We start from the raw sequence: 27,412 nt of genomic DNA, 5'->3' as shown, positions 1-27,412 counted from the left end.
ATCACCTTTCTTTTAACATTATGCAAATGTCGAATTCACATAGACACTAAGCTCACCCCAGCAGCACAGAGTATGTCAGGAGAGGAGTGTGCTGATCTTGTGGGATGTCACAGGCTGAGAGTTACATAGTGGAAGGAGCAGGGTCATCTAGCAGCACAGAGTATGTCAGGAGAGTTTGCTTATCTTGTGGTAGGTCAAAGAATGAGGACTACATAGCAGAAGGAGCAGCACAGAGTGTTTCAGGAGAGGAGTGTGCTGATCTTGTGGCAGGTCAGAGCCTAAGGGCTTATTCAGACTAATGTGATATACGTCCGTGCAACGCGCATGATTTTCACGCGTCTCGCACGGACCTATATTACTCTATGGGGCCGTGCAGACAGTCCGTGATTTTTGCGCAGCGTGAGTCCGCTGCGTAAAACTCACGACATGTCCATTCTTTGTGCGTATTTCGCGCATCACGCACCCATTGAAGTCAATGGGTGCGTGAAAACCACGCGTACCACACGGAAGTACTTCCGTGGGACAAGCGTGATTCGCGCAACAGCAGTCAAACTATGAATGAAAACAGAAAAGCACCACGTGCTACAAACATACAAACGGAGGGTCATAATGATGGCGGCTGCACGAAAATCACGTAGCCACGCATCATACAGGGATGACACACAGAGCTGTTAAGTGCCTTTGGCGCGCGCAAAACGCCGTGTTATTTTGCACGCGCAAAACGAACACGCTCGTGTGAATCCGGCCTAAGGGTTACATAGTAAAAAGAGCAGCACAGAGTATTTCAGGAAAATAGTGTCCTGATCTAGTGGGAGGACACAGACTGATCGTTTCATAGTGGAAAAAAGCATTGCAGAGTATGTCAGGAGAGGAGTGTGTTGCTCTAGATGGACAGTGACATTTTAATTGCTGATAAAGAAGAATTCAGACCTTGTGTTTTCTGGTCGTCTGACCTTCCTGTTATTTGCTGTACAGGTCATTGTTGGGGGGGGGGGGGTGATGATGATGATGATGTGGATAATGATGATGATGATGGTTGCTGGTCTTGTGGGGTGTCTGTGGTGCACTGATCCTAATGATATGTTATAGAAGCCACAACCTCACTGACTGCCACGTCTGTAAGCCACCGATGACCAGATCACTGCACATTACGTGACGCTCTTCAATAACTTCTCTCCTTCACAGAAAGAATCAGGTTCAAAAAATCCAGAATAGCAAATTATAAATGATCCTACAATCGATAATCCTAAATAGTGGGGTATTTATAACCACGCCCCCATACCGCCTGGGAGTCCCCAAATGTCATGCTGCTCCTTATGAATATATATATAAGCCGCGCCTCTCTGTAGGACGGTGAAAAACCGGAGTGTTGGGAGGCGCGTGCCTTGAAGTGCTACGTAAAATGCACGGTTCACGGTCACTGATGTAGAAGCTCAAGCATCAAGGACCTCTAGGGCTGGAGGAAGGACTATGGAGTCCCCAGGGCTAGAAATCAGTGTCCTGTATTTACTTCTGTCAGTGTCATATAGTGCGGAATAGTGGCATATAGTGCTATACAGTGCCATATAGTGCTATACAGTGCCTTATAGTGTAGAATAGTGCCATATAGTGCGTAATAGTGCTATATAGTGCGTAATAGTGCCATATAGTGCTATACAGTGCCATATAGTGCGTAATAGCGCCATATAGTGCTATACAGTGCCATATAGTGCGGAATAGTGCCATATAGTGTGTAATAGTGCCATATAGTGTGAAATAGTGCTATACAGTGCCATATAGTGCTATACAGTGCCATATAGTGCGTACTAGTGCCATATAGTGCGTAATAGTGCCATATAGTGCGTAATAGTGCCATATAGTGCTATACAGTGCCATATAGTGCTATACAGTGCCTTATAGTGTAGAATAGTGCCATATAGTGCGTAATAGTGCCATATAGTGCTATACAGTGCCATATAGTGCGTAATAGTGCCATATAGTGCTATACAGTGCCATATAGTGCGGAATAGTGCCATATAGTGTGTAATAGTGCCATATAGTGTGAAATAGTGCCATAAAGTGCTATACAGTGCCATATAGTGCTATACAGTGCCATATAGTGCGTAATAGTGCCATATAGTGCGTAATAGTGCCATATAGTGCTATACAGTGCCATATAGTGCTATACAGTGCCATATAGTGCGGAATAGTGCCATATAGTGCTATACAGTGCCATATAGTGCGGAATAGTGCTATACAGTGCAATATAGTGTGGAATAGTGCCACATAGTGAGTAATAGTGCCATATAGTGCATAATAGTGCCATATAGTGGGAAATAGTGCCCTATAGTGCTATACAGTGCCATATAGTGTGTAATAGTGCTATATAGTGCTATATAGTGCGGAATAGTGCTATACAGTGCCATATAGTGCGGAATAGTGCCACATAGTGAGTAATAGTGCTATATAGTGCTATATAGTGGGAAATAATGCCCTAAAGTGCTATACAGTGCCATATAGTGTGTAATAGTACCATATAGTGCGTAATAGTGCTATATAGTGCGGAATAGTGCCATATAATGAGTAATAGTGGCATAAAGTTCTATACAGTGCCATATAGTGCTATACAGTGCCATATAGTGCGTAATAGTGCCATATAGTGCTATACAGTGCCATATAGTGCGGAATAGTGCCATATAGTGCGTAATAGTGCCATATAGTGTGTAATAGTGCCATATAGTGCGGAATAGTGCTATACAGTGTCATATAGTGCCACATAGTGAGTAATAGTGTCATATAGTGGGGAATAGTGCCATATAGTGGGAAATATTGCCATATAGTGCAGAATAGTGCCATATAGTGAGTTATAGTGCCATATAGTGAGTAATAGTGCCATATAGTGCGAAATAGTGCCACATAGTGCCATACTGTGTGGAATAGTGCCATATAGTGCGAAATAGTGCAATATAGTGCATAATAGTGCCATATAGGGCTATACTTTGCCATATAGTGCGTAATAGTGCCATGTGGTATGTAATAGTGCTATATAGTGCATAATAGTGCCATATGGTGCATAAAAGTGTCATATAGTGTTATACAGTGCCATACAGTGTGAAATAGGGTCATATAGTGTGAAATACTGTCATATAGTGCTATACAGTGCCATATAGTGCATACTAGTGCCATATAGTGCATAATAGTGCCATATAGTTCATAATAGTGCTATATAGTGTGAAATAGTGTCATATAGTGCATAATAGTGCATAATAGTGCTATATAGTGTGTAATAGTTCCATATAGTGCATATTAGTGCCATATAGTGTGAAATAGTACCATATAGTGCGCAATAGTGCCACATAGTGCTATACAGGGCCATATAGTGCGTAATAGTGCCATGTCGTATGTAATAGTGCCATATAATGCGTAATAGTGCAATATGGTGCATAAAAGTGTCATATAGTGCTATACAGTGTGAAATAGTGCCATACAGTGTGAAATAGGGCCATATAGTGCGAAATAGTGCCATATAGTGCATACTAGTGCCATATAGTGTGTAATAGTGCCATATAGTGTGTAATAGTTCCATATAGTGTATAATAGGGCCATATAGTGTGTAATAGTTCCATATAGTGCATAATAGTGCCATATAGTTCGAAATAGTGCCACATAGTGCGGAATAGTGCCAGCTAGTGAGTAATAGTGCCATATAGTGTGAAATAGTGCCATATAGTGCATAATAGTGTCATATAGTGCTTTACAGGGCCATATAGTGCGTAATAGTGTCATATAGTGTGAAAAAGGGCCATATAGTGCGTAATAGTGCCATATAGTGTATAATACTGCTATATAGTGCTATACAGTGCCATATAGTGCTTAATAGTGCCATATAGTGTGTAATAATTCCATATAGTGCATAATAGTGTAATATAGTGCTATACAGTGACATATAGTGTGAAATAATGCCATATTAGTGCCATATAGTGCGTAATAGTGTCATAATAGTGTGTAATAGCACCATATAGTGTGTAATAATGCCATATAGTGTGTAATAGTGCCATATAGTGCGTAATAGTGCCATATAGTGTGTAATAATGCCATATAGTGTGTAATAGTCCCATATAGTGCGTAATAGTGCCATAATAGTCCCATATAGTTCGTAATAGTGCCATATTAGTGTGTAATAGCACCATATAGTGTGTAATAGTGCCATATAGTGCCATACAGTGAATTCATAACACGGTCCTACAATGAACACATAAAACAGTGTCATAATTCTATAATAGTGCCCATGTAATAGTGCCCTAAAATTAATACCTAACAGGACTAAATATTGCAATACAGTGTTTAGAGTAGATTAAATACTATAGAGTCCACCTCGGGTGGCACAGGGCATTTACCCCTTTTGCCCGTACTGGGCTCCTGCCCGTCTACATGATTTATTGAGGATGAGTTTTCTACACAATGGGAACTTTTTGCATTTCTCATCTCATTGAACCTCTACACCAATTCCATGTCTATTTAAAGGGGACTCACCTCCTCATTAAACTCCGTTCCTCATATTATAGATCTGCCCAGAGCTCTGGACCCCGTCACCACCAGGACGCATCATTAATTTACGTGAAAAGCAATTGACTCGCATTTAACTTTACGACTTCTCATTTATATCACTAATGATCTTGAAAGTCTAAAGCCGACCGGCCTTTCCTGATTGTGTCTAATGAGATGTCCAGAGACGAGCTCAAGGATTGGGCCAATGACAAGATATATGAGATCGGATCGTATGCGGCCCCTCGCTGCGCAGCGGTAACACGTTACTGATGGGGGATAATAATAGCGCACCTGCTATTATTCTAAGATGACTTGTTGGGGGTGGAACATCTGCATTTAGCGCAGTATTGAAGAACACGTAATTGGGGTGTGACGTCATCGTCTTCATGTTTCTAGAATTAGCAACATTGTATTTTATAATAACTAGAGGGAACATAAGACAATAAAGCGAGCGGTAATGAGCATGAAATGTCCCCCCGGAGCCCTGTATACGAAGATCATGTAATGTCACATAGAAGCACTCCAATTCTTCCATTTCACAGCCCCCTCCCCACATTTACCCTGAAGGCAGTAAATACAATAAACATATATATATTATAACAATACCTGGGTAACAGTGGAGTATATTATAACAATACCTGTGTATTACCCAGAAATAGAAAAACATGGCCGCTCAATTCCCAAAACAGCGCCACACTTGTCCACAGGTTGTATGTGGTATTGCAGCTCAGAGACGTTCACTTTAATAGGACTTAGATGCAATACGAGACACAACCTATGGACAGATGTGGTGCTGTTTTTGGAAAGAAGCAGCCATGTTCTTCTATTCCTTCCCATCCTCTTTAATCCACAGGCCAGGGGTCACACCAGCGGCTCAGTCTGCATTCCCACCAACGCCCTGTAGAAGAATCACAGATGACCCCCGCAGGATCTAATGTGGTCTGTGCTCTTGTATGGTGGAGGAAAGGTGCAAATGTGACGAATACCCCCCCTGAGCCCAAACATTTTCTTCATCCAGTCATATATCTGCTTGCTGTCAGTAAGTGAACGTTTTCATTGTTAACATTTAGAGGCTGAAAACCCATCCTGACCTAGTCCTGCTCACACAGCTGATAAGCTTGTTACTATGTAATCCTCTGAGAGCTAAATACAGCAGCAGCACAACTCTCTCTCCTGTTCTAGACTCCAGGTTTATAGCTCTTACCTGCACTGATAAACTGTAACAAACCCGCAGCTGTGTGAGTAGGATGACTTTTCAGCTATTTTTATATAAACAGCAATGTTTCCATTCACCGACCGCAAGCAGATGTCTAGAGAATGGTGCATAAATGAAACACAAAGTCTGCTAGAAAGTTGCAGAACTTCTCATTATACAACGATGAAACTTTATGTACAGAAAATCCCTTTAACTGATTATAATTATTACGAGCCGGCGAAACGTCTCCTCCTGATCCTGAGCCGTGGGATTGAGTTTTGCTCTTAACGTCCGACACTTGTTGCATTCATTAATATTAATAAATCGGCAGAGGATGTCGCAGAATCGCCACGAGGCGCCGGCTTCTTATCGTCTCTTATCAAAAAAATTAATAAATAACTGGAGATTTGTCATTTAGTAGAACTTGTAACTAAGTCTCCGTCTCCTAATGACCCCCGCCCCCCCCCCGTCATCGCCTCCGTTCCTCCTCATGACCCCCCCCGCCCCCCCGTCATCGCCTCCGTTCCTCATGACCCCCCCCGCCCCCCCCCCGTCATCGCCTCCGTTCCTCCTCATGACCCCCCCGCCCCCCCGTCATCGCCTCCGTTCCTCATGACCCCCCCGCCCCCCCTCCCGTCATCGCCTCCGTTCCTCCTCATGACCCCCCCCCGCCCCCCTCCCGTCATCGCCTCCGTTCCTCCTCTTTACCGTGGCTGCCTCTCTCCTGTTTCCATGGCGACCCGGTCTGTTTTGCGGCCGGTATTTTTGCATCTGTTCTACATATTTTCGTGTTGATGGCGACACTTTTAAAGGAGATGACGGATTCAACCTTTGGAAGAACATTTATTGGGAATTAATTGCGTCTAAGTGATGAAACGTTCTCTGCGCAAAGAGTCGTCTCAGGGAGAAGAAGATGGAGGCGGCGACTCCCGGGATCGCCAGATGTAACGCGCGGCCGTTCCGTCCCGGCATCATTCCTATGCCTGTACGCACACGTGCTCCACATCTCTCCTCATTTCCTCTCACCTTGTAAACGTTGAATCATTTTACGTGACTTTGCCGCTACTTGGCGTTATTAAATGAGCTTCGACCCGGACACTGAAAGCCGTAATTCAGACTCCATTTTAAATAATATTCCCTGTCTCGTGTTTTGTAAAGAAAAGGGGCAAAAATCCTCCCTCGTGTCTAGAATGGAGGATCGGTATATGGCGCAGCGCAGCGCAATTCTCCCATGGCTGGCACGCGCTACTTGGTAAGGTCAATTCCAGTGTATATGCCCATCCATCTCAATACACAAGCTGAGAAACTTTGCTTTACTTCTCATGTACTGATCCTGAGTCAAACCATGGCATTTCACTAGTCACATCCAAAGCTGCCGCCATAATTCCACTGGTTGCCACTTGGAGATCCCACAATGCACTGCACGACCATCTGACGATGCATGACTGACCTCTTCTCCAGTGACAGTCAGAACTCTTCTCGCAGTTGGACCCTCACCTATCAAACTAAGTGACAAAATGTTCTTTTTGGGGCCAAGTGACATCATCATGAAGTTGAGCGATGACATCATCAGTCCTGGGGACTTGCCCCGCCCTATATTTAGATATGATACAGACATGCCTCCGGGAATGGGAAGCTCGGTCTCTATTTTTCCTATAAATTGTCCTCACATATGTCCCTGCCGGCCACGGGTTGATAGGAACTTCACTCTGACAAAACTTCCTGTCCTGAGCCGTCTTCTCCTTAATTATGCACAGTTTCCCTTAGACACAATGCTTGGTATCTTCTGTTCACGCCAGTGCCGGGCAGACGACTCCCAGAAGTGAAAGCCGAGACTGGAGTCATCTATAATCTTGTGTTCTGTCGTTACATAATTACAATAGTCATTTATATCCAGACTCCAAAAATTGCTTTCTCAATATCAGTGGATTTAAATGTATTACGGAGGCCATTGCTCAGAGCGGTTAATGGATTCTTTCTTCTCTCGGCTGCGCCATTTGTTGATTTATAATTTTCCATGTTGCTTATTGTACATAATTCTTTGTGTGAGATTTCTGTTTATTTACCAGGCGTCTTCCATTTGGGGAGCTTTATTATTTGCCTGCGATTATGTTCTTTTAATGACATCAATAGTTTCTGTTCCTTTTATTATTTTATGATTTTTAACTTAATGAGAGAAACTTCTTACAAGTTCTGTGCTCGGTTTTTCTGAATTATCTCGCAGGCAATTTAAAGGGCTCCTGTCATTAGTAAAGACACCTTTAAAGGGGTCGTCTACGCCGAGCTACCCTTTCCATATGGAGGTCATAAAGGGGAGCTCCTCCTTCCACGACCGTCCTCTACTGACCAGAGCGCAGAGTCAGTGCTAAAAACTGCTCTCCTTTTGGCAGACTCCCCGTCTGTGCTTTATATGGCCACATACAATGCAGGGAAATGAGGACTCTCCAGACATCGGGGGACAATCAGCAAGAAAGGGGGGTCGTCCAAAGTGCGCAGCCGCTACATACGAATACTTATATAAAAGAGTGCACCACCGCAGCAGTTGGAATGGGTGCAGATTCCTAATATAAAACCTGCACCAATTCTGCCCCCCTGAATCGACTAGCAGAACAGATGCCAGAAAGAATGGGCTATTCTAGAAGACAATCACTCGGGGCAAAGGGTCAATTATCTGCCCCCATCCCTGTATCTAAATATCCTGACCAGGGCAAAGTGGCTTGTTGGTGCCCCCCTGGGAGCCCGCACCCAGATACATGCTCCAGTAGCCCCCCGCTAGCTACACCCCTGCAGGAGAGGATGAGACCCCAGGACATTCCCTTCTTCTCTCAGTACGGAGCTGGGATGGGGTGTATGTTAGAAAGTTGTACTAATCTCAGTTGCTGTCGTTGGAAGCTCTGTTTGTGACAGTGTACCCCTTTACAGGATGTCTAAAAGGACCGAGCTGGGGGGTACATTATATTTGCACTCAAGTTAAATGCCGCCCAAAGTGCCAATCAGCGAGGACCGAAATATAGTGTGCGCCATATTCACATGAGCCCCCTATATGCAGATGATGATTACTACCCTCATCATTAGTCAGTGCCCCCCCTCTACAAGCATACCTGGCTGACCATGCTGCGGTTTATCCTCCGCTTCCCATATGTCTACATTCAGGACTCTAGGAAAGATGAGTGACAACCCCTGTGGGATCTGTTGTGGGGTCTTATTTATTGTCACCCATCAATAAAAGTCAGCAGCCCCCATCTCCCCACAATGACACCCCACACTTGTTTTAGGGTTCGGCTGAACTTTTCCAGCTTGAAGGCCGTGAAGAGAAGGAGCGCGATCAGTAAGAAGGAGGGAACTTTGTATTTATTAATATTCTAACCACAAGGAGAGACTCGTTCATCTGTTACTATAGGAAGAGGACGCCGGGCCGCAGCGAATCTCTCCAGGATAATTGGACGCACTTGATCCAGCGAGGTCGCCAGGTGAACAGAGGTCTAATGAAGCGATCTCAGAAAAGACGACGTGCGCCGAGGGCGAGGAACCGGCGCCGAGGGCCTGAAAACAATCTAAATCACAATTATTCCACCGTTTGCAGGAGGCACAAGAAGTAAAATCCCAACACCGGACAGAAACGAGGTGCAGCCTGGAGCGTGGCAGAAACAGAGTCCAGGAGGTTGTATGTGGTGTACAGAAGTAGTACTGTGCATGTATATAGGATAAGAGCATATAGGGGGTATTATACCTGATACATACAGACCAGGAGAAGTAGTACTGTGCATGTATATAGGATAAGAACATATAGGGGGTATTATACCTGACATACAGACCAGGAGAAGTAGTACTGTGCATGTATATAGGATAAGAACATATAGGGGGTATTATACCTGACATACAGACCAGGAGAAGTAGTACTGTGCATGTATATAGGATAAGAACATATAGGGGGTATTATACCTGACATACAGACCAGGAGAAGTAGTACTGTGCATGTATATAGGATAAGAACATATAGGGGGTATTATACCTGACATACAGAACAGGAGAAGTAGTACTGTGCACGTATATAGGATAAGAGCATATAGGGGGTATTATAACTGAGATACAGACCAGGAGAAGTAGTACTGTGCATGTATATAGGATAAGAGCATATAGGGGGTATTATAACTGAGATACAGACCAGGAGAAGTAGTACTGTGCATGTATATAGGATAAGAACATATAGGGGGTATTATACCTGACATACAGACCAGGAGAAGTAGTACTGTGCATGTATATAGGATAAGAGCATCTAGGGGGTATTATACCTGACATACAGACCAGGAGAAGTAGTACTGTGCATGTATATAGGATAAGAACATATAAGGGTATTATACCTGATACATACAGACCAGGAGAAGTAGTACTGTGCATGTATATAGGATAAGAGCATCTAGGGGGTATTATACCTGACATACAGACCAGGAGAAGTGGTACTGTGCATGTATATAGGATAAGAACATATAGGGGGTATTATACCTGATACATACAGACCAGGAGAAGTAGTACTGTGCATGTATATAGGATAATAACATATAGGGGGTATTATACCTGAGATACAGACCAGGAGAAGTAGTACTGTGCATGTATATAGGATAAGAACATATAGGGGTATTATACCTGACATACAGATCAGGAGAATTGGTACTGGGCCGCGTTGGATCAGATAATGAAGATTACGTTGTACATGAATATATAAATCTTCGCACACGTTCCCTGCGGCGTCTTATACGATATAACATGAAGCGTCGCTTCTGAGCCGCTCACACGTCAGTAGATGTTTCACAATTTTATGGTTTATCAGAATTTATTTCCAATCAGGTCAACATCCAAATTAAAGGACGACTCTTCAAGAAAATCTGATACATTGTAACAATCTCTGGTGGTTCTCTCTGACAAATATTTTCCCGCGCAAGTAGATATGCATCAAACTCCACCCCTTTCCCTTTTCCTACTTGGGCATCAGTTGGTAGTAGCACAAAGCCCTGACAACTAAGCTCCGCCCATGATCGGAATGAATTTGAAAATACCGGCTATCAATGATGCATCATGGGACATCTCTTAGATTAAAGATATTTTTCCGATGCCATTCTGTCATTTTCAGGGCTTCATTGGTCGTCTACGGATGTGAGGGAGGGTCATCAATGTATCACTATGTGCGGAGGGCAATTTGTCTTTAAGCCTTTTGTGCTGCTTTCCACAACGAGCGCCATTTCCCAACTCCCGGCATTTAATGTGGCTGTAAATTGCTCTTTTTACTACCCTCGGTGACATCTCAGAAGCATGAAATTATCCAACCACATTAGTTAAAACGAACGCCAGCAAAATGCTTGCTCAGGTCAAAAAAATCTGAATAATCCTTTTAGAGGCCGCACGAGTGTATATTGTTAACTCGCCTCTTTATTGCCAAATAGAATTTGGGGAACGTTATAAGTGGCACAAGAGATCAGCAAATTTATTTACTCTCCAGAAACTTCCTGCAATCATCAAGATTTGTATCAAGTGGAAGCAATTTACTGGACGACTTTCCTTTTTGTTGTTGTAATTTGCAAAAAGAAAATATGTGAAGGTTGATAATGAAAACGTAAAGGAGGCGACAGATAACGGAATATTCGCAGATGTCTCTTTTTGATTCTAATTTATGGCAATAAGTAAATATCTGGGTGTAAAGTTGTCCATCGGGTAAAGATCCCAATTCTGATGAAGACGTCGAGATGAACTGGATTGTATGTGTGAATGAAAAAAGTTGATTTGAGAAAATTGGATGAAAAAAAATAAATTCATGAAAGTTTTCAATTTGTTTAAAAATGCTGTATCACTCTGTAATACGGTTGCTGAAAATTCCCAATAATGGGATTGGTATAAAAAGAAAAAAAAAATGTGACCTTCAACAACCTGTAAATGTATGAAAATTTGGTATTGAATGTAGAAATATGAAGAGAGAATCCAAAGGTATCTGACATCATGAGCTAAAAACATCCATATCAGCGGAGCATGGGAAGATAATTATTTCCAGAATCGAGGTGAAAAGAATGAAGGGGAGAGGACGAGGGGCAACGAGATGGATGGAGACCCTCACATAGATCATGAGATGACATTAAGAAGCCTGAAGACCCAAACCCAAGTCAAAATATTCTGTGAAGACGAGTCAAATAGGAGTCCGAAAAGTTTTTGAATTTTATCGGTTTATTTTTAGTTCTGCAGGACGTGCAATTAAACTTTAAGTTGTGTTATAACTGACCAAGCGGCTGTGGGCATCCTCTACCCGCGGGCCCATGGGCACGGCACTATTGCCCAAATGATCAGTCAAGCGCTCTTCTGACATGAAGAAATACGACGTCTATGTGCAGAGCCTTTTCCCCACCGTCCGGCTCATTCTTCACCTTGGCCCTTCTCCCGTGACCTTGAACTTTGTGCTATTTGTTTTTATGGGTTACAGTTTCTTTATTTTCTGTGTATTTCTTCATAAAATCTCATAAAGAGGGAACGCTGCCTCATAGCCTCGAATAGAAGTTTAGTCCTAACAAGATCAGATCCTAAAATCTATTTTATTGGCAAAATGGTTCAGGACATCTGGTTGTCTCTCCTCGTAATGGTGGCACAGGCTGATTTTACCTTTTGACCTTCATTGTACATATAAATCACAATGTTCCTTCTCCTGTGTAATTATGGCTCTACATGAAGTGGTCTGGTGTGCCGCTCACTGATCCACTAAAAGCTTCCATCTGGAATGACGAACAACAGAGAAGGAATTAAAGCCACAAGATTCTGGTGAAGATGTTAAAAAAGATTGCGATCCGGAAACAAGACAATAAAGACACAACAAAAACTTCACGCTGGATCCTTGACATGTTCTTTCTTGTTTCTAAATTGTGAGATAAAGATGTATAGACAATTATCATGTTCTCTTGTGGCTGCTTCACGAATAACTGTACAAGATCAGCGTGTCATTCCGAATCACGTCCATCTACAGAGAGACCAACATTTCCTGTGGAGTCCAAACAAGTGGTTGGAATTACAAGGGTCTAAAACGCAGGCTGGACATAGAGGTCATGCAGGGATAAAGTATATAGACCCCAAAGACCTTACAGGAGTAGAAGTCACTTCTGAAGCATAGATGTAATATGGAAATTGTATAATACTGCCTCCTGTATGCAAGAATATAACTACTATAATACTGCCCCTATATACAAGAATATAACTACTATAATACTGCCCCCTATATACAAGAATATAACTACTATAATACTGCCCACTATCTACAAGAATATAACTACTATAATACTGCCCCCTATATACAAGGATATAACTACTATAATACTGCGCCTATATACAAGAATATAACTACTATAATACTGCTCCTATATACAAGAATATAACTACTATAATACTGCCCCTATATACAAGAATATAACTACTATAATACTGCTCCCTATATACAAGAATATAACTACTATAATACTGCTCCTATATAATAGAATATAACTACTATAATACTGCCCCCTTTATACAAGAATATAACTACTATAATACTGCTCCCTATATACAAGAATATAACTACTATAATACTGCCCCCTATATACAAGAATATAACTACTATAATACTGCTCCTATATACAAGAATATAACTACTATAATACTGCCCCTATATACAAGAATATAACTACTATAATACCTCCCCTATATACAAGAATATAACTACTATAATACTGCTCCTATATACAAGACTATAACTACTATAATACTGCCCCCCTTTATATAAGAATATAACTACTATAATACTGCCCCTATATACAAGAATATAACTACTATAATACTGCCCCTATATACAAGAATATAACTACTATAATACTGCCCCTATATACAAGAATATAACTACTATAATACTGCTCCTATATACAAGAATATAACTACTATAATACTGCACCTATATACAAGAATATAACTACTATAATACTGCTCCCTATATACAGGAATATAACTGCTATAATACTGCTCCCCTATATACAAGAATATAACTACTATAATACTGCCCCTATATACAAGAATATAACTACTATAATACTGCCCCTATGTACAAGAATATAACTACTATAATACTGCTCCTATATACAAGAATAGAACTACTATAATACTGCCCCTATGTACAAGAATATAACTACTATAATACTGCTCCTATATACAAGAATATAACTACTATAATACTGCCCTATATACAAGAATATAACTACTATAATACTGCTCCTATATACAAGAATATAACTACTATAATACTGCCCCTATATACAAGAATAGAACTACTATAATACTGCTCCTATATACAAGAATATAACTACTATAATACTGCTACTATATACAAGAATATAACTATTATAATACTGCCCCTATATACAAGAATATAACTACTATAATACTGCCTCCTATATACAAGAATATAACTACTATAATACTGCCTCCTATATACAAGAATATAACTACTATAATACTGCTCCCATATACAAGAATATAACTACTATAATACAAGAATATAACTACAATAATACTGCCCCCTATATACAAGAATATAACTACTATAATACTGCTCCCTATATACAAGAATATAACTACTATAATACTGCCCCTATATACAAGAATATAACTAATATAATACTGCCACCTATATACAAGAATATAACTACTATAATACTGCCCCCTATATACAAGAATATAACTACTATAATACTGCCCCTATATACAAGAATATAACTACTATAATTATCTTTTTTATTTGAAAACTTGCAACAAAATATTACAATACCTTTGCAATACACTCATAACAGATAAAGAAAATAAACGTATGTCTCTTAATAACATCACAATCATTAAACAAACCATAACATATGAATATTGCGCCAGTATTGATTGTTTCAACTATTTTCCATGATATTATTCTAGACAGTATTACAGGAGAGTTCTTCTTTATTGGTGCCCGGGCAGCATCGCGCACACCACAGAGGGTACACGGTCACCACATTTATGACATATAGTGAACCTCTATGATATAAACGGAGTTCGGGGTAGAAGTCTCCATACAGCAGCTGAGAGTTTCACTGTCCCACTAGATGTGGTGACTGCAAGGACAGGGACACAGCAGGGACATTACTCTGTAGATAAGTCTCTTGTATAACGATGACATTGGTTGTGTCGTCAGACAGACGCTGGAATATCGCCCGCCGCCTGCTCCTATTCTTCACACTGTTCACATTGATGGAGGTGATTTTCAGCATCATCCTGGTTACATGTCTTTCCTACTTTTTTTCCTTCTTCCACTGCTATGTCCTGTAACAGCCCATCTTTTGGTGGACATTGGGGGGTCAGCGTCTTCATCCTGAGGTTCGTCGTCTTGGTTACGTGAGGAGACTTGCTCCATCTCTGCTTCTTCTTCCTGTTCATCTTCCCCCAGCGCACAGTAACGTCCCCCAGTTATCGCCAGCACTGGAGACTCCGGTGATTTCTTTGCAGCAGTGATTTTTTTCCTAGAAGAATCATCTGTTTTACTTCTCCTTTTAACCGCCTGAAATCCCTCCTCATCGATACTGGTCGCTGCGGCTGGATCAGCTGGTTTTTTACTGGTCGCTGCGGCTGGCCCAGCTGGTTTTTTACTGGTCACTGCGGCTGGATCAGCTGGTTCCTTACTGGTGTCGGGCAGATGTTTGGTGACAGAGTGACTGGATATTTTACTTTTAGCATGACCTCTATTTTCAGTGGCTGGTGACACTTGTGCAGCATCCACAGATGGGACATTCGTCTCTGGAGCACAATCTCTGGTACTTCGGCTCACATCATCGCTGGGACTTCCAGGTTCTGGGGTTGTATTTACACCTATGGAGACATCCTCCTGCTCTTCCTCCATGGCTTCTTTAAAGGTCTCCTCTTTATTATGTTCTGCATGTGGACACTCCCGGAATGTATGTCCAGGTCCTAAGCACAGGTTACAAATGACAGGCCCTGTACAATCGTCCTTCACATGCCCAAACTGACCGCATAGTGAGCACTTAATACGGGAACAGTTGAATGCCAGGTGTCTGCCCCCACATCTATGGCACAGTCGCGGTTGACCAGGGTAGTAACATACGCCTCTCTCCGAGCCCAGGTAGAAGGAGTGCGGCAGATGTCTGGTCACTCCATTCTCCTGAACCAGATGGATCTTGACAGAATATCCTCCATTCCAGATCTCCTCCTCATCATAGATCTTTGTTGGCAGTCTCTTCACCTCACAATATCTGCTCAACCAGTGCTGCAAATCTGCCAGAGCCACCACCTCAGACTGGAACAGGACGTTGGCGGTGACTACCTGGGGTTTAGTCAGCTGGATGACATGTAGATGCTCCCACATCGCGTGCTCCTTTGTATCGTTATATATACTCCAGAACAAGTCTAGACTATATTGCAGCTTGAAACTGATGTCATAATTCCTGCTGGAGGGAACGTGGATCAGAGCAAACACCTCAGAAGCTTTAAACTTCATAAACTCCTTCAACAAAACTTTCCCAATGTAGAGTCTGGAGGGGAGGTTTTCCTCTGGTCCTGAGTACCTGATTCTGACCGCGTTCCTCCTCTGAGGTGTGGGGTTAGTCGGTCTTGTGACGCTGGAGAACAGTCTCCTGTACTGAGGTCTGTCAGCAGGTGGGTCAGGACTGGACCTCTCCTCAGCTGATTGTACTGCAGATCCTCCTGTGTCTGCTCCTGATCGCTGTGTAACCTGCACTCCATTCACTGACACTGTGGACGGCTGAACCTCCAGAACAGGGTCCGCAATGTCCGCCTCAGCCTGTGCCGCTGGTTCATCCGATATCAGACTGTCAATCACCGCGCTGAGCGAGGTCTCACTTACAATGTCAGTATATGCGGCACTTTCTTGCTCACTCCCAGGAGTGCCACTCGCATTCACTTCATCAGTACTGCACATAGAGTCTACTGCAGTTAACCCCTCGTCAGCTGGCACACATTTCTCTGCAGCTTTAGCAGCATTTGTGTTGGCTGATTGCACAGACCCCACACATGATGAGAGATGTGATCCTCCAGCCACCGCACACTCATATCTTCCAGGGTTTCCCTGCTCCACAATATTATACACAGTCTTATAGTCAGTGTCTTTTTTTACAATGATATTTTTTCTCTTCACAGTTTGGGTTCTGGTCTCCCTTTTGTTCTCAATTGCCCGGTTCTTTATTTTGGGTACTGTGCATGATTCTTTCTGCAATCTCTCCTTCAATATCACCAGCTCACGTGTGCAAACATCCAGACACTCACATTTCATCAGCTTTGCCTTTGGATCAGTCTCTTGGTTAATTTCAGTTCTCAATTTGCGAACTTGCATTTCCATTTTAAAGATATTTTTCTTTGTCATTTTTGTGCACAATTCACCAACATCATGAGATTCAGTTGACTCACCAGCCACCATTTCCAGATCATCACCTCCACCATCTCCATGCTGCAGGCCAAACTCCAGACTCTGGGCTTTCCCAGGATCATCAGCCCAGGACCCCTCCCCTCCACCTGGGTCAGAAGCCATGCATAGTCCTAACAGGGAGCTCACAAGCACACGTCTATGCTCTCCTATGGACAAGAATATAACTACTATAATACTGCCCCCTATATACAAGAATATAACTACTATAATACTGCTCCTATATACAAGAATATAACTACTATAATACTGCCCCCTATGTACAAGAATATCACTACTATAATACTGTCCCCTATATACAAGAATATAACTACTATAATACTGCTCCTATATACAAGAATATAACTACTATAATACTGCCCCCTATATACAAGAATATAACTACTATAATACTGCCCCCTATAAACAAGAATATAACTACTATAATACTGCCCCTTATATACAAGAATATAACTACTATAATACTGCCCCCTATATACAAGAATATAACTGCTATAATACTGCTCCTATATACAAGAATATAACTACTATAACACTGCCCCCATATACAAGAATATAACTACTATAATACTGCTCCTATATACAAGAATATAACTACTATAATACTGCCCCTTATATACAAGAATATAACTACTATAATACTGCCCCCTATATACAAGAATATAACTGCTATAATACTGCTCCTATATACAAGAATATAACTACTATAACACTGCCCCCTATATACAAGAATATAACTACTATAATACTGCCCCCTATATACAAGAATATAACTACTATAATACTGCTCCTATATACAAGAATATAACTACTATAATACTGCCCTATATACAAGAATATAACTACTATAATACTGCCCTATATACAAGAATATAACTACTATAATACTGCTCCTATATACAAGAATATAACTACTATAATACTGCCCCCTATATACAAGAATATAACTACTATAATACTGCCCCCTATAAACAAGAATATAACTACTATAATACTGCCCCTTATATACAAGAATATAACTACTATAATACTGCCCCCTATATACAAGAATATAACTGCTATAATACTGCTCCTATATACAAGAATATAACTACTATAATACTGCCCCCTATATACAAGAATATAACTACTATAATACTGCTCCTATATACAAGAATATAACTACTATAATACTGCCCCTATATACAAGAATATAACTACTATAATACTACCTCCTATATACAAGAATATAACTACTATAATACTACTCCTATATACAAGAATATAACTACTATAATACTGCCCCCTATATACAAGAATATAACTACTATAATACTGCCCCCTATATACAAGAATATAACTACTATAATACTGCTCCTATATACAAGAATATAACTACTATAATACTGCCCCCTATATACAAGAATATAACTACTATAATACTGCCCCTATATACAAGAATATAACTACTATAATACTGCCCCCTATATACAAGAATATAACTACTATAATACTGCTCCCCATATACAAGAATATAACTGCTATAATACTGCTCCTATATACAAGAATATAACTACTATAATACTGCCCCCTATATACAAGAATATAACTACTATAATACTGCCCCTATATACAAGAATATAACTACTATAATACTGGTCACTATATACAAGAATATAACTACTATAATACTGCCCCCTATATACAAGAATATAACTACTATAATACTGCCCCCTATATACAAGAATATAACTACTATAATACTGCCCCCTATATACAAGAATATAACTACTATAATACTGCCCCCTATATACAAGAATATAACTACTATAATACTGCTCCTATATACAAGAATATAACTACTATAATACTGCCCCTATATACAAGAATATAACTACTATAATACTACCTCCTATATACAAGAATATAACTACTATAATACTACTCCTATATACAAGAATATAACTACTATAATACTGCCCCCTATATACAAGAATATAACTACTATAATACTGCCCCCTATATACAAGAATATAACTACTATAATACTGCTCCTATATACAAGAATATAACTACTATAATACTGCCCCCTATATACAAGAATATAACTACTATAATACTGCCCCTATATACAAGAATATAACTACTATAATACTGCCCCCTATATACAAGAATATAACTACTATAATACTGCTCCCCATATACAAGAATATAACTGCTATAATACTGCTCCTATATACAAGAATATAACTACTATAATACTGCCCCCTATATACAAGAATATAACTACTATAATACTGCTCCTATATACAAGAATATAACAACTATAATACTGCTCCTATATACAAGAATATAACTACTATAATACTGCCCCTATATACAAGAATATAACTACTATAATACTGCTCCTATATACAAGAATATAACAACTGTAATACTGCTCCTATATACAAGAATATAACAACTATAATACTGCTCCTATATACAAGAATATAACTACTATAATACTGCTCCTATATACAGGAATATAACTACTATAATACTGCTCCTATATACAAGAATATAACTACTATAATACTGCCCCTATATACAAGAATATAACTACTATAATACTGCCCCCTATATACAAGAATATAACTACTATAATACTGCTCCTATATACAGGAATATAACTACTATAATACTGCTCATATATACAAGAATATAACTACTATAATACGGCTCCCTATATACAAGAATATAACTACTATAATACTGCCCCCTATATACAAGAATATAACTACTATAATACTGCCCCCATATACAAGAATATAACTACTATAATACTGCTCCTATATACAGGAATATAACTACTATAATACTGCTCATATATACAAGAATATAACAACTATAATACTGCTCCTATATAGAAAGATGAATAAGCTGTAGTTGTTAATTTTCTTGGTTTTTTACATTCCTTTTTTCTGCTAATTTTGTTTGATAATAGTTTTTTTTTTTCAACTAATTTCATAAACAGAACAATGTCGCTCCGTGTGGAATAATAGAATCTTGTGCTGTAATGTGGTCGGGGTAATTAGTGATCCATTATCAGGCTGCTGTTATGTTTCTGCTTATTTTATTAGGTTTGTTTTGAAGAGAGAATAATTTGATTATTTCAGTCGTCATCCTCTATGATATTATGACTGGACTGATAATTAAGTATCAGACACACTATCAGTTTGGATTTGATGTTTCCTTTTGTGAAGATGATCTGGACGACTCTTGTGATGGAGACTGAAACGTGGCCACAAACACCACAGACATTTAAATGTCCCTACACTCAGTCCAACAAGTATTTGTCCATTACCCCTACATGTTAAAGGGGGCATTGAAGCTGAAATGATCAGAATAGATTAGTAACTCCAAACTAATGTGGTAAAAAGATCTTTCAAAGCAATCAGTTGTGGAATTAAACTTTACAATAAAGTAATACATTAATGTGATCAAGTATAAGCACTGAGAATGCAGCCTATCCATTCACTACAGAGCGGCGGTGACATCACTGATAATGCAGCCTATCCATTCACTACAGAGCGGCGGTGACATCACTGATAATGCAGCCTATCCATTCACTAGAGAGCAGCGGTGACATCACTGAGAATGCAGCCTATCCATTCACTACAGAGCAGCGGTGACATCACTGAGAATGCAGACTGTCTATTCACTAGAGAGCAGCGGTGATATCACTGAGAATGCAGCCTATCCATTCACTAGAGAGCAGTGGTGACATCACTGAGAATGCAGCCTATCCATTCACTAGAGAGCAGCGATGACATCACTGAGAATGCAGCATATCCATTCACTAGAGAGCAGTGGTGACATCACTGAGAATACAGCCTATCCATTCACTAGAGAGCAGCAGTGACAACACTGAGAATGCAGCCTATCCATTCTTTAGAGAGTGGCGGTGACATCACTGAGAATACAGCCTATCCATTCACTAGAGAGCACCTTCGACATCACTGAGAATGCAGCCTATCCATTCACTAGAGAGCAGCAGTGACATCACTGAGAATGCAGCCTATCCATTCACTAGAGAGCAGCGGTGACATCACTGAGAATGCAGACTATCCATTCACTAGAGAGCAGCGGTGACATCACTGAGAATGCAGCCTATCCATTCACTAGAGAGCAGCGGTGACATCACTGAGAATGCAGCCTATCCATTCACTACAGAGCGGCGGTGACATCACTGATAATGCAGCCTATCCATTCACTACAGAGCGGCGGTGACATCACTGATAATGCAGCCTATCCATTCAGTAGAGAGCAGCGGTGACATCACTGAGAATGCAGCCTATCCATTCACTAGAGAGCAGCGGTGACATCACTGAGAATGCAGACTGTCTATTCACTAGAGAGCAGCGGTGATATCACTGAGAATGCAGCCTATCCATTCACTAGAGAGCAGTGGTGACATCACTGAGAATGCAGCCTATCCATTCACTAGAGAGCAGCGATGACATCACTGAGAATGCAGCCTATCCATTCACTAGAGAGCAGTGGTGAAATCACTGAGAATACAGCCTATCCATTCACTAGAGAGCAGCAGTGACAACACTGAGAATGCAGCCTATCCATTCTTTAGAGAGTGGCGGTGACATCACTGAGAATACAGCCTATCCATTCACTAGAGAGCACTTTCGACATCACTGAGAATGCAGCCTATCCATTCACTAGAGAGCAGCAGTGACATCACTGAGAATGCAGCCTATCCATTCACTAGAGAGCAGCGGTGACATCACTGAGAATGCAGACTGTCTTCACTAGAGAGCAGCGGTGATATCACTGAGAATGCAGCCTATCCATTCACTAGAGAGCAGTGGTGACATCACTGAGAATACAGCCTATCCATTCACTAGAGAGCAGCAGTGACATCACTGAGAATGCAGCCTATCCATTCTTTAGAGAGTGGCGGTGACATCACTGAGAATACAGCCTATCCATTCACTAGAGAGCACCTTCGACATCACTGAGAATGCAGCCTATCCATTCACTAGAGAGCAGCAGTGACATAACTGAGAATGCAGCCTATCCATTCACTAGAGAGCAGCGGTGACATCACTGAGAATGCAGACTGTCTATTCACTAGAGAGCAGTGGTGACATCACTGAGAATGCAATCTATCCATTCACTAGAGAGCAGTGGTGACATCACTGAGAATACAGCCTATCCATTCATTAGAGATCAGCGGTGACATCACTGAGGATGCAGCCTATCCATTCACTAGAGAGCAGTGGTGACATCACTGAGAATACAGCCTATCCATTCATTAGAGATCAGCGGTGACATCACTGAGGATGCGTTGTCATGATGATGATTTGACATTATAAATTATATCGGTATAATAGTCGCAGTGTCAGTGGAGCAGGTTGTATTTTGTGTTCTTTGTGGAGATGACTCTGCTGTCCTCGGATCAGATGTTAATATTCTCAGTAGAACATTGTAGATTATCCTGTCACTGCGGATTCCTCCAAGGCTGTAATTTCTTCAGGACAGAACAATCTCTGGATTTTGTGAACCATCAAGGTCATTGTACAAAAAAACCCATAAAATAAACACATTTTGTCGAGAGCCACTTTGTGCAAGATGCTGCAGCTTAACAAAATGTCCTCAAAGTGTCAAGTCAGACGGTGGCGGAGAAAGTGTCGGCGAAGTCTTCACATCGCGCAGATTGTGTTCCCGGAACAGATTGACATAATTGACAACGACTCAATTCATGAGCAGGAATGAGAAGTAAATTGCTCGGCATTATACGTTTAATGTGGCTGAGCGCAGGAAATCTGCCGCCATGTGATCGTCTCAATGTTGGTAAGTTATAGCGTTTGTGCAGAGATTGATATGTGCTGAGAATAAATGGCTGCCAGGCACCGCCGCTTATCTCCGGGAGAACAAAAGTATGGTAGCGGAAAATCCACCTCATGGAGGACTTCTACCCCCGAATAAGGCAAAGAAGAGCAGAGAACAGGCGTAGCTAGACATTTAGCACACGGGGGACGAAACACATCTGCATGGGCCCCAACTCAGTGGGCCACCCAATGCATGTTTACAGCGGAGGTGCATCCGGCGGGGTCAGACTTACGTAATCAGCGCAGTTTGCTGTGTTACTCTTTCTGTAAACTTCCATAGAAGTGAAAGGGTATTACATAAACAGCGCAGCATAGCGAGCTATGGTGTATACGTAACTTCCATTCACAGTATAGTGCCTCCACACAGGATAATGCCCCTATAGCTACCCCACACAGTAAAATGCCCCTTTAGCTGCCCTGCACAGTATAATGCCCCTATAGTACTTCCCCACGCAGTATAAGGCCCCATGGTGTCCACACTCAATACAATACCCCATAGTGCCCCCATGCAGTATAATGCCCCATAGTGCCCCCCACACAGTATAATGGCCCCATAGTATCTCCCCACACAGGATAATGTCCCTATAGCTGCCTTACACAGTAAAATGCCCCTTTAGATGCCCTGCACAGTATAATGCCCCTATAGTACTTCCCCACGCAGTATAAGGCCCCATGGTGTCCACACTCAATACAATACCCCATAGTGCCCCCATGCAGTATAATGCCCCATAGTGCCCCCACACAGTATAATACCCCCATAGTGCCCCCACACAGTATAATGGCCCTATAGTGCTCCCACACAGTATAATGACAGCATAGCTGCACCCATAAAGTGTAATGCCCCGATAGTTGCACCCATACAGTATAATGCCCCCATAGTGCCCCCACACAGTATAAAGCCCCCATAGTTGCACCCATACAGTATAGTGCCCCCACAAAGTATAATGCCCCCAAAGTGCCTCACACACGGTATAATGCCCCTATAGTGCCCCAACTCAGTATAATGCCCCCATAGCAGCCCCACGCAGTATAATGGCACCATAGCGGCCCCCACACAGCATAATGCCTCTATAGCTGCCCCCACACAGCATAATGCCTCTATAGCTGCCCCCACACAGTATAATGCCCCCAAAGCTGCCCATACAGTATATAATACCCCCATAGCAGCCCCCACACATTATAATGCCCCCTAGCTGCCCCCACACAGCATATTTCCTCTATAGCTGCCCCTATACAGTATAATGCCCGCATAGCTGCGAACAGGTGACAATCTTGCAGAATTGTGCGGTTTCCCCGGGTGTCATAGCGCTTGCCATTTGGCACATTGACCCCTATTCTTACTGTGGATGGAAATATTATAAAAGAATTTGCAAGAATCAAAGGAAACATTTTTGTCCGTTTCTTCAGCTGCAGATGTGGAAGGATCAAAACTTGGCAAAACTTCCCGCTTCCACGTGTCTTGTGCCAACGAGTCTCATTTCGTCTCCTCCAGCACGTTCCTGAGGCTGAAACAACGTGTTTGGACACTTGAGCTGAAAGAATCCAGATGACCAGTCACCTTGTGGTTATGATGAAGTACAAGACTTAAAGGAGCACTCCAGGTAAAACGGACAGATATTTTTAAGGGGCAGAGCATAATTCAGTGATTCTCTTTGGTGTTCTTTTAATCTCGGTGTCAAGCACCGCCCCTCAGGAGCCACACAAGACACCTATACACAGAGTGCTCCTTTAAGATGTTTGTAGAATGTGTAGAATGTTACTGGTATCAATAGTCTCAGTAAAATGTAACAAAATGACATTAGCTACAGAAGAGTATCACCTCTAAATGTAGCGCCCATCAGGTGCCATGTATAATTCTGTGTCAGAGGGGCCTGAAACTGCAACCGCTGCCCCCCTATACTGAGTCCACTGAGATCGGGCCCCCCCAAGTGCAAACACCCCTCTCCAGAATTGTCAGATCTTTCCCTTTCTGCTCCTGACCACAATGTGGCGCTCTGTACTGCATATTATTCTCATGGCACAGTAAACATCTGATAGTCCGGCAGGCTCAGGATTGGTGATAGACTTTTCTGGAATATTGGGAAGTTTGTAACATCCAATTAAGATTTATAGGGTCCTGATATCCCCAGAGGACCATCGGTGGTCACCTCCAGTCCAGGAATAACCAACCAAAAACTGGTGTTCTTAATCTTTCCCACTACCGACCCCCTGGATACAGTTACAGTCCAGCGCCTGGAATAACTGATCAGATCTCATCATTGGATGTTCTGGTTCCCAATGTCCTGGCTGCAGCAGGTCAGGCCCCCCATTGTACCTGTCCAGGGGTGCCCCTGTGCCCGTCATCTCAGTCTTTCTTTGCCCATTTATTGTCAATCACTGCTCTATGGAGCGCTTGTTTCCCTCTCAGCGAGGATAAATGACTGGATTGATGAGAAGAGAGGGAACACAATGGCACCTGTACTGTAACGGGAGCTTAGGCAGCAGATTTAGTCCTATATGAATAGTTAGTTCATTCTTAATATAAGTAATCGACCAACTTGAATGCCAGGCCGGGGGCAATATGTAAGAATGATGAATTCCTGGAAATTATAGGCAAATCTACATTTCACTATTGCAATCCTAAATGTCCCCATCTTTATCCCCGGCTGTCGCTCTTTGGGGACATTTGTATTTCTGTATATAAAAGGCTCCGTTACATTTCCTGAATCGCATTTCTCATCTTCTTCATTACAGAATATGTTGTGACTGTTGCCGGGGAGAAGTGAATCATTTTTCACAGTGGGGCCTTGAGGATTCTATGCTAATCGACTTGAAATATTGGTCGTCTTGATTCTCACAAATGCTAATTCCTTCTATGTACACAGCCATTTCCATCATCTTCCCATTAACAGCCCAGTGGAGCTCCGGATTGTGCTCCGCAGTAAATCACAGCTCAACCTTAGTCAATGGCAAGAGACATTTTTTATTTTCGACATGAATAATTGGTAATAAGCGGCGATATAAAGTGAAGGGGGGATTCTGAATGTCCCCACACAAGATAATAAAAGGGGCTCCCACTTCTAAAGATGAGCTGGGACCCCCCAGACAAGCCCAGAACAAAGGGACCACTGTAGGCTGCCCCAACTCCACCCGAGAGACGTCCAAGACTCGGAGATCCTCGCACTGCCCTCAACTGGGAAATCTGGCAAATCAATGACTTTACTCATTTAGCGCTACGTCTCAGATAGTCCGTGATATAAGATCAACTCTGCGGATAACGGAAGTAACTCTGCTACATCTGTAATCTCCGTGGGCTCCTGGGGGGTTGGTCTTTCATCTCCCTCTATACCCCGCTCTGTGTTATAATCTGTGGTGTATTTTGTAGTTGGGATTTGGACTTTTTAGACATTTAAGTGGCTGAACAATCTCTATAATCCGGGGAAATTAAAGTCACATTTATTTCCATGTTTATAAAGTCAAATCTGCGGCATTTTCAGGGGAACATAAGACGTGTCGTTTGTTCGGCGGCCGCAGTGTTACTGATTTTTTTCTTTTTACAGACAAAATTGTTTAAAATAAAAAAAAACATTGTAATTATAGAAGTTATTTTGCCAAAGACGAACGTTTAGAAGCCGGAGAAGCTAATCTGCTTAAGAGCGGGATCTGCAGCCTAAGAAGCTTATGTTGGGTTTGGCGTCTCACCCTCCGTCTCTCCCGGCGCTGCCACTCTTCTTACCAGTCTTGTCACTCAGACCTGCTGTGCTCCATAGCAGTAATAAGAAGTTTCAATCACCCAAGCCGAGCGGTGACACCGGGCATTGTGGGTAGTTGGCGGAGACTTCGCTGTCAGCGTTACATGAGCGAGAGACGGAGGCACGGCGTATTAAATATCCTGCTATAATCTATTCCTAAGTGATGCCTAGAAATATGCCGGCGTCGACATAAAGCAGCAATGATCGTTCCCATCCAGAAATTAGGATTCTAACGTTTCACTTAAGTAGGGTTCACCATCGACTTATTATTTCCACTCGCGGCCGACATCTCCTCGTGTAGCTTTTGGCGGTGGGTAAAGACTTAAGACTCAGTATTAGTTATTGTGAAATCCACATAAATCCTTCTGTCGTTCTCCAAATGACTGTTTGCTCGTCCGGAGCCAAATCATTGTGTCGCTCAGTAGAGTCGGAACATTAGACGCGGGATCTGAGCCATAGACGACCCTGGACCTCCCCGGAGTATGTCATGCCGGATATATTGACCAGTAAGTGTTGTCATTGGATCAAAGACCCTCCAATCCTTTGTTGCAAACAATTTCAATGAAGTCTTGTCCTTCTACAGTTTGGACCCATGAGGAGCTGCCAAATGTGGTCGTCA

At 41.8% G+C, this 27,412-nt stretch overlaps 1 long non-coding RNA gene across 1 annotated transcript; it reads left to right on the top strand.

Moving 5' to 3' along the window:
• Positions 1 to 22,857: 22,857 nt before the first annotated feature.
• LOC142664847 (uncharacterized) lies at positions 22,858 to 26,559 on the top strand. Its single transcript, XR_012851394.1, has 3 exons — positions 22,858 to 23,024; positions 24,470 to 24,663; positions 25,796 to 26,559. It is a non-coding gene; the product is annotated as an uncharacterized LOC142664847 (long non-coding RNA).
• Positions 26,560 to 27,412: the final 853 nt, after the last annotated feature.

This window comes from Rhinoderma darwinii, chromosome 12 (assembly GCF_050947455.1).
Source record: "Rhinoderma darwinii isolate aRhiDar2 chromosome 12, aRhiDar2.hap1, whole genome shotgun sequence".
Lineage (NCBI taxonomy): Eukaryota > Metazoa > Chordata > Amphibia > Anura > Rhinodermatidae > Rhinoderma > Rhinoderma darwinii.
This window is presented reverse-complemented; position numbering and strand designations above follow the sequence as displayed.